Source organism: Orycteropus afer, unplaced genomic scaffold, assembly GCF_000298275.1.
Source record: "Orycteropus afer afer isolate SDZICR_OR568_19922 unplaced genomic scaffold, OryAfe1.0 scaffold00175, whole genome shotgun sequence".
Taxonomy (NCBI): Eukaryota; Metazoa; Chordata; class Mammalia; order Tubulidentata; family Orycteropodidae; genus Orycteropus; species Orycteropus afer.
Window position 1 is genome coordinate 2192508 of NW_006921762.1, and position 9245 is coordinate 2201752.

General features: G+C 40.2%; 1 protein-coding gene across 1 annotated transcript in view; it reads right to left on the minus strand.

Annotated features, from left to right (window-relative positions):
- The window catches only part of RABGAP1L (RAB GTPase activating protein 1 like), a 920113-nt gene that overhangs the window by 157988 nt on the left and 752880 nt on the right, over nt 1-9245 (minus strand). The window lies entirely within an intron of this gene.

Here is a 9245-nt window from a genome sequence, read left to right on the forward strand (position 1 = left end):
GCCCCATCTTCCTTCCGAGGAGTGGCTGGTGGGTTTGAACCGCCAGCCTTCTGGTTAGCAGTCAAGTGCCTTAGGCACTATGCTACCAGAGCTCCTCAGAAGTCCACTAGGACACTGCAATGTGACAGGACTCCCACTCCAATCCCAAGACTTAAGAGTATCCTTAGCTAAGGTGACTCTTCTGAGATATATCCAAATAACCAAAAATAAAATCATTATAGGTAATATCAAACATTTCAATTCCCTTTCCTAAACCTTAATATATTTCCTCAAAAAAAATTAGATTCTTAGCAACAAGAGGGAATATTGTAGAATTCTATATCCAATGAATTAGAAAGTACTTCTTTACTCAGCATATATCATTAATAGGGTATTTTGTTGGACAAGACAATCTAAAGCAAATGATGAACACAAAACAATGCCACTGAGAGGATGAAAGGAGAAAACAGATATTCAAGATAAATATACTGTGTTTTTTGTTTTGTTTTAGCTAAAATCAACCCCCATAAAAATTAACTACAAAAACCTGAAATCAGGATAAATTCAAAGTGAAACAACTTCTTGGGTTTTGATGGTCAATAAACAGATATATAAATTTAGAACAAATAGCTAAATCCTTCATGCCTTTACTAGTTACAGGCCCATTAGTTATTTTGGTGGTTGCTAAGCAACATTCTCTTCTGTAGGGCGAAAGCGCATGAAATTAGCAGGTTTTCAGAAAAGGATAAAATTAATGCAAAATTAGGGAATAGCATTTAAAAAGTAAAAAGGGAAAAACCATTAACTTGTTAATCAAGCTCGAAGAGAGGTTTAGTGACTTTTGCAATAACAAACAAACAAACAAACTCACTGCCATGGAGTCAATTGGACTCACAGGGACCCCTCCTAGGGTTTTGGAGGTGGTATCTCTATGGAAGTAGATTGCCCAGTCTTCCTTCCGCGGAGTGGATGGGTGGGTTTGAACCACCAGCCTTCTGGTTAGCAGTCAGATGCTTTAGGTACTTCACCATAGTGGTAAGCATTTTTGTTTTCCACTAGCATCAAATATGAAAGTACTTCAAAACATTGTATTTTAACTTTACTCATTATCATTATACTCACTCCTACATTCAGTAACTTCATTATTTTCAATATTGCAAATTAAATCAGATCAGGATATCCCAAAACCTACCACCAAAGGTGAGCTCTACAGATCCCTTTCTCTAGCAGTAGTTGTTCTGGGTGCCTTACAGTTGATTTCCGACTCATGGAAACCACGTGTGACAGAGTAGAACCGACCTATAGGTTTTCTTGGCAAGCGGAATCTTTATGCAAGCAGGTCGCCAAGTCTTTTCCCCACAGCTCCACCGGGGGGGTTCGAACTTTCGACATTTTGGTTAGCAACCAAGCACTTAACCATTGTGTTACCCGGGCTCCTTCTAACAGCATTTTCCTCAAATTCTCAGTTTTAAAGCATATCAAGGTATACCACTCTGGTTTATTCTTGTAAAAAACTATCTTGTTGTAACATGAAATTGGTAAAGGACAGCTTCGTGATGCCACTTAGAAATGACCAGATCCCTGAAAACTGCCTTCATTAATGTCAGCACTTTGAATTGAGAAACTCTTTACAGATATTACTGTATCAGCTCACTAAGTAAAGAGGAATATTGTTTATCCAGTAGGTAAAACAATGGAAACTCAAAAAAAAAAAAAAAAAAAAAAGGAATAGGCAAATAACTGAAGGGTAAATTATTGCAGAATTCCACCTGTTACAGGGGAGAAGAAAGAGGAAGTAGAACACACAGTGCTATCATGCTGAGTATCAAGGGAAGATTTCCACCCCTTCATTCCACTTCTCCTTCTTCCTTGCCTTTAATATTATGTTGAAAGTTGTAGAAATGGTGGAGATTTACAACTGCCAATACCCTTATTCACAAAATCAATTCCTCCTGGAGTGTTCTTAAAAACCACAATGAGCAAACCTTGAAATGCCAGTGAGGGCTAGCTGTAATAAATGAGCCAATAAAAAGAACCTACAAATGTAAAGAATACCTTCATTGCAGAGAAGGAAGTGCTTTCTTTGTAATCTTGATTTTGCAACTAAAGGACATGTTGTGAGCTTAGATAGGCAGCTTCTTACTTCAGGTTTCCCCTTCATATTAAAACAACAGTGTTGGACTAAATGATTAGCCAAGGTTACTTTAGTTTAACAATCCATGACTCCATTTTAAAACCTGTATTATATAAGAACTGTTATCTACGAAAGAATTACTCAATCTTTAAACCTGCTCAGATGGACTACTATTATCAGTTAGTAGGATCTGTTGGGTCCTTTCTCCTTGTTTTTCCATAATAACAACATTGACTCTGAACAAACTCAATAATCCATTGTGAAAGTCTAACTATCCAGGTAAGAGTAAAAGGCCAAGAGGCAGCAAACAGCTTGTAATAATAGGCATGACTGAGCTATGAGATTTTAATGACTTTTTTTTTCTTTCCATGGCCTACCAGAATTGAATATGAGCAGGCACTCCAAACTGCAGAATTCTAATACTGAGACTGAATGACATGTAGGAGAGTTTTTCAGCTCTGGCACTGTTAACATTTGGGGCCGGATACTGTTGTGGGTAGCTTCTCAGTGCATTGCATGATGTTTTACAGCATCACTGGCTTCTACACACTAGATACCAGTCATATCCCTCCTCCCAACCAGAGCTGTTTTCGCACACTGCCACATGGACCTTTGTCCCTGGAGGGACAAAACTGACCTCAGTTGAGAACCATATGGGACATACTGTATATTAAAATTATGGAGAGAGGTTATGTTTCATCTGAAATTTGCCACTAACCATTAGACTCTTTAAATTAATTTTTATAATTTCAGCATTTGTTGTCATCTCAGACACTACTGAAAACTATCAGTAAATAAGCCAAGGAACTAATATCAATGAAGAATGTTATTTTACTTTGGCAATGTTCTTGCCCTCATAGATTATAACCAGAACACCTTAAAACATTCTTAAAATTGAGAAATCACAAACTAGTTACTGACAAGTCACCTGTGGGTGTCACATTGTTATAGGTACTGTTAATATATGTCAGTATTAATTATTGATATATTGAAATATGTATAATTCAACTTCATCAATCAGTTCCATGAAGTCATATTCATGAATTTTAGAAATGGAAGGATTCTAAAGTGTAGTGTTATTTTCAATTCTCAGTTTATACTGCATATGTTTCCAACCATGAATTGTTGATTAATTTATCATCCAAAAGATGATAAATTGTATTTATTCATAAATTCACAGAGTGTTGGAATTAGCCGTTGAGATTATCAGCTAGTTCCTGATTTATGGTTGGGGAAACAAACAAGCAAACAAAAAGATGGGTGGGAAAAGAGGATACAGAGAAAACACAATAAAGATGAAGAAACAAAGTGGAAAGGGAGAAAAGTAATGCCTTTAATGGAGTATGGCAGGTAAAACATATCAAAGCCTCAACAACTGTAAATAGCATGTACTGGACCATACAAAGAGATTTAGTGGTGCAGTGCCTAAGACATTGGAATGAAAAGGTTAATGGTTCAAATCCACCAGCTACTCTGTGGAAAAAAGATGCAGCAATCTATTTCTAAAAATTGACTGCCTTGGAAACCCAGAGGGGGTCAGTATGAGTTGGAATTGACTCAATGGCAATGGGTTTGTGTTTTGGCTTGAAGATCCATATAAGGAGCTCTGGTGGTATAGTGGTTGAGGCATTTGGCTGCTAGCCAGAAGGCCAGCAGTTCAAACCCACTAGCTGCTCAGTAGAAGGAAAATGAGGCAAACTACTTCCATAAAAATTTACAACCTTGGAAACCCAATGGGGGTCGCTATGAGGCAGAATGGACTCAATGGCAGTGAGTTTGTTTTTTTGGTTTTAGGATCCATATGGAACAAAAAGTAGGGAAGTTAGGTACTTTTACAGCTTTGAACAAAGTCTGTGCTTCTTATCAAGTGGAAATTATTGCTGATGGAAACTTGTAAAAGCAGATGACAATGGAAAGGGGAAAGAGCTACCACAAAACCATCCACATTCTAGGTTGATGGACAAACCACCTGATTAACTTGATTTGCTGTTGTGAGGTGTGGGGGAAGGAGGTGAGAAGTGGCTGTTTAGTACATTTTAAACTCTAAACTTTATAAGTGTTTTCTGATGTGTTCATCCCAGGGCTTTCTAATCCAAAGATGTAATGTTAAAAATAAAACAAATTAAACCGAAATAAAGGGTAGATCCAATAAAACATAGTGGTTGTGATAGTTAGAGCTGTGTGTCAACTTGGCTGGACCACAATTCTGTGTGGTTTGAGCTGTTGTGGTGTGGTTGTTCCCATGATGGGATCAGATGACTATGTGCTGAGTGGCCAATCTGTTGAAGGGGAGTTTCCCTAGGGGTGTGGCCTGCTTCCAGTATATCCAAGGACATTCTGGGAAGAGAGACATTCTTCTGTGGATCGGGATTCTGTTGTGCTGCCTACAACTCTCCATGAGTGAACAGTCTACCATTCAGCCTGGAGATCTTGGATTCGTCATGGAGTCAACAGCCAGTGTACTGCCTGCCAGCCTTGACCTCCTCAGCCCCTGTGGTTGCAAGAGCCAGGAAAAGCCTCCAGCTTGATGCTTGATCCAGGAACTTTGGACTTGCCAGCTTCTATAAGTGTGTGAGCCATTTTCTTAAGATAAATTTCTCTCTCTATATACATATATATATAAGCTTTACTGGTTTTTGTTTCTCTAGAGAACCCAGTCTAACACAGTGATTGATTTTTGGCTGCTTCTATACAAATTGCCCATCATCCTTATTCTGTTGTCCTGTGGTGCCTTGTGTGTTGCTATGATTCTGGAAGCCATGCTACCACCCGTATTTCAAATACCAGTGGGGCCATCCATGATGGACAAGTTTCACCAGAGCTTTCAGACTAAGACAGACTAGGAATAATGGCTTGGCATTCTATTTAGGAATATCAGCTAACGAAAGCCCAATGGATCACAGCAGAATATTGTCTGCTATAGTGCTGGAAGATAGGCCCCATCTAGGTTGAAAGGCACTACATGATGACCACAACACTGAACTCAAACATGCTAATGGTCATGACAATGGCATGCAATGCTTCACTATGGTGTGCACAGGGTCACCACGAATCAGAGCTGACTCACTGACAATGAAAAACAACAATATATAACTTTTAAGTTGTATTTTAAACTGTCTAGGTTTTTCCATTTGTAATTGGTTTGATCTGAGAACGTTTGGATGAGAATACCAAACCCAAACAAAACCCACACAAAACCCACTGCCATGGAGTTGATCCCAACTCAGAGTGACCCCTCCTTGGGTTTCCAAGGCAGTATCTCTATGGAAGGAGATGACCCAGTCTCCCTTTTGAGTGGATGAGAACAGGTCTATTTAATATTTTTTAAATTAAGAGCACAAATTATCTTCCCCTTTGAACTGGTCACTTATGGAAAGCTATGTTCTGTTAGTGCAAACAAATGAAAATGAGGATTGCATGAACATCACTTCATCATTAAAAACAGGCTCATAGACAATTCAAATACTAAAAGGAAGTTGACACAACTTTACTTTTTCAAGGAGTCCTTCAGCGAAATTCAAGAGAAATCATACTTGCTGAGTGCTCCTATGTACAGAGCACAATACTAAACATGTAGGGTATATGCAAGGGGAAGAAGACCCAGATTCAAACATGTTCTATACAGACACTTTTATTAAGCTTTAGACAGAACAAAAACAATCATCCAGGACAAGGGAAACCATCCCATGTGCATAGCACAGAAGCCTAATGGAGTCTGGTGACCCACAGCCATGCGGCTAATCAACGTGATACAAAACAAAGGAAATCATCACAAAATCATGATTAGTGGCAGGTCAATTCATCACTTTTGCAAGTGGACTACAGAAGAGGGGAAAGGGCCATGATTGGGATACATACACAATTGCAGAGTAAAAAGGGTTACAGGATTGGGTTCTGGGGCTTGACCACCTGGCTACATGGTAGTCAGGGTACGACTTATGACTATGTGGCCCTGAGTCACAGACACAAGGTGACTACAAGACAATACCAGGACCCCAACATTTAATTTAAAGTAGATAACATACCACTATTTTCAATAAATCATTAAGGATACACCCAGGCAAGTTCCCTAGTTCCTTCTGTGAGCATAATCTACTTTCAACCACCTCTTCCTGAGAGCAAACTCCCCCTCCCTAGATTTGTCCCATACTTTCTAAGCACAAACACATTGCCGGTTTAATGATCAGGAAGAACTCAAATGTCTGAACTTATGACAAGACTCAAAATGCAGGGCTCCCGCTGTAGAATATAGCTTTCCACAAACAAAGTGCTTTAGAATTAAAGGTCTAATACAGGTATCAGAATGAAAAAGCAAAGAAACTCAAATGTTTATCAATAGGTTATAGGAAGAAAATGAAAGAAATTTCTCCACATAGTGAAAATAATGACCCCCCCCCCAAAAAAAAAAAACCAGAACAAGTATCTTTCAATGTTAGTTCTAAAATTTTAAAATAAACATTTTTGATTTGAGCCTTTCTTTGATTAAAAAAAAAAAAAATACTCACTGCTTTTAACAGTTTCTCTTTCTTAAGAAACTGTCAGTATCTTTATTATCGACAGGTATAGAAAACAAAGCCCACAGAAGTGGAACACTTACTTCAGGATTTTATGAAATCACAGGTGGAATTTAGATTCATATGATGTAAGTTAGACAAGGGTGCTTGGGGACCTTTAACTCAACAGCTATGTCAAAGGCCCCAAATCACAGAGCTGTTCCAATAGCCAAGCTAAGATGGGAATCAGCTCTCCTCCTGACTGTTAAGAAAGACCCTTAAAATCAAACCTAACTCACTGCAGTTGAGTCAATTTGACTCATAGTGATCCCCTCTTTGGGTTTCCAAGGTGGTATCTCTATGGAAGTAGATTGCCCAATCTTCCTTCCAAGGAGTGGCTGGTGGATTTGAACCTCCAGTCTTCTGGTTAGCAGTCAAATGCCTTAGGCACTACGTCACCTAGTGAAGTCAAAAGTCTGTCTCACCTTAGGCCTATGCATATATAAAATTATTCATAGCCTTCCACAGCTAAACTCTGGAGGCTAAATCAAAAGCCAAACCCACTGCCACTTAGTCAATTCCGACTAATAGTGACCCTTTAGGGCAGAGTAAAATTGCCCCATAGGGTTTTCAAGGCTATAAATCATGACAGAAGCAGACTGCCTCATCTTTCTCCCACAGAGCAGCCAGTAGGTTTGAACTGCTGACTTTTTGGTTAGCAGTCAAATGTTTTAACAACTATGCCACTAGAGTGCCTCCTGAGGCTAAGTAAGGCAGAAATAAGCTTCCTTTTAGACTGGAGAAAAAGCTCTGGTGGTATAGTGCTAAGGCACCTGACTGCTAACCAGAAGGTTAGCGGTTCAAACCCACCAGCCATTCCTTGGAAGGATGATTGGGCAATCTACTTCCGTAGAGATACGGCCTCAGAAAGCCAAGGAGGGGTCGCTATGAGTCAGAGATGACTCGACGGCACATGACAATAACAAAAGGCTGGAGAAACTCTAGGCTGAATGGGAGCATCAGAGTGCTCAACAGGGGTCACTTTGCTTCAAACTTGCTTCAACTTGTTGCCATTGAGTTGATTCCAACTTATAGGGACACTTTAGGACAGAAAACAACTGCCCTGTAAGGTTTCCAAGGCTGGAAATCTTTATAGAAGCAGACTGCCACATCTTTCTCTCAAGGAGCTGCTGGTGGGTTCTAACTATTGATCTTTTGGTTAGCAGCCGAGCGATTAACCACTGTGCCACCAGGGTTCCCTCAGACTCCCTACAGAACCTCAGAACAAGGTGAGAAATAGATTGGTCTCTATTACTGGGAACATAATGGCCGAGGCTCAACAGTAATTTTATTCCCTACACTTGATTCTGCAGTCCCTGGGTGGCATGAATGGTTAAGTGTTTAACTAGCAGTGGAAAGACTGGCAGTTCCAAACCCTCCTACAGGCACCTCTGGAGACAGGCCTGGAAATCTGCTTCCAAAATTTCACAGCCTTGAAAACTCCATGGAATAAGCAACACAGTTGTACTCGGATTCACATTGGGTCACCATGAGTTGGAACTGACTTGATGGCAACTAACAACAGCAACATTTCATTTAAAATCAGGTGTCCCATCAAACTATGATTGTTGGTAATTTATACTTTTTATTGAGAATATTATAGGGAAAACAGATCTGAAAAAGGGTTGGGATAGGGGAGGAACAGGGAGCATTGAAAAAACATTAAAAAAAAAAAAAAAAGCATTTACATTGAGCCTATTGCAGCCAGACAGGAGCCCTGATGGCACAGTGGTTAAGTGCTTGGCTGTCAGCAGTTCGAAGCTACCAGCTTCTCCATGGCAGAAAGACGTGGTAGCCAGCTTCCATAACCCACTGCCAATGAGTCCATTCCAACAACTGTTGTTGTACGTGCCGTCGAGTTGGACCCAACTCATAGGCACCTCTCCTTGGGTTTCCGAGGCAGTATCACTACGGAAAAAGATTGCCCAATCCTCCTTCCGAAGAGTGGCTGTGGGTTTGAACCACCAGCCTTCTGGTTAGCAGTCAAGTGCCTTAGGCACTACCCTACCAGAGCTCCCATTCCGACTCCTAGTGACCCTATATGGCAAAGTAGAATAGCCCCTTGGGGTTTCCAAGGTTATAAATCTTTACAGATTCTGACTGCCACATCTTTCTCCTGTGGAGTGAATGGTGGGTTTGAACTGCTTACTTTCTTAGCAGGCATGTGCTTAACTACCGTACTACCCTTTGAACCTTGTGGAGCAGTTCTACTCTGCCCCATAGGATCACTATGAGTCAGAATCAACTTGACAGAAGAAGGTTCGATTTTTTTTTTTAAATTTCAGTCAGAATTTTTAATAGGCAACCAGTTTTATTTCAAATTCACTGGTAAAATCTATAAATACATCACTCATTTCCAGTTGCTTAGGCCATTAATGGTCTAGTCTATTTCCTGAACTGAAACCAGGTAATGGAAAAATATTTAGAATAGTAATCATCCGGGAGCTCTGGTAGCATGGTGGCTAAGACACTTGCCTGCTAACCAGACGGCTGGTGGTTCAAACCCACCAGCCACTCCTCGGAAGGAAGGTCGGGCAATCCTACTTCCGTAGTGATACTGCCTCGGAAACCCAAGGAGG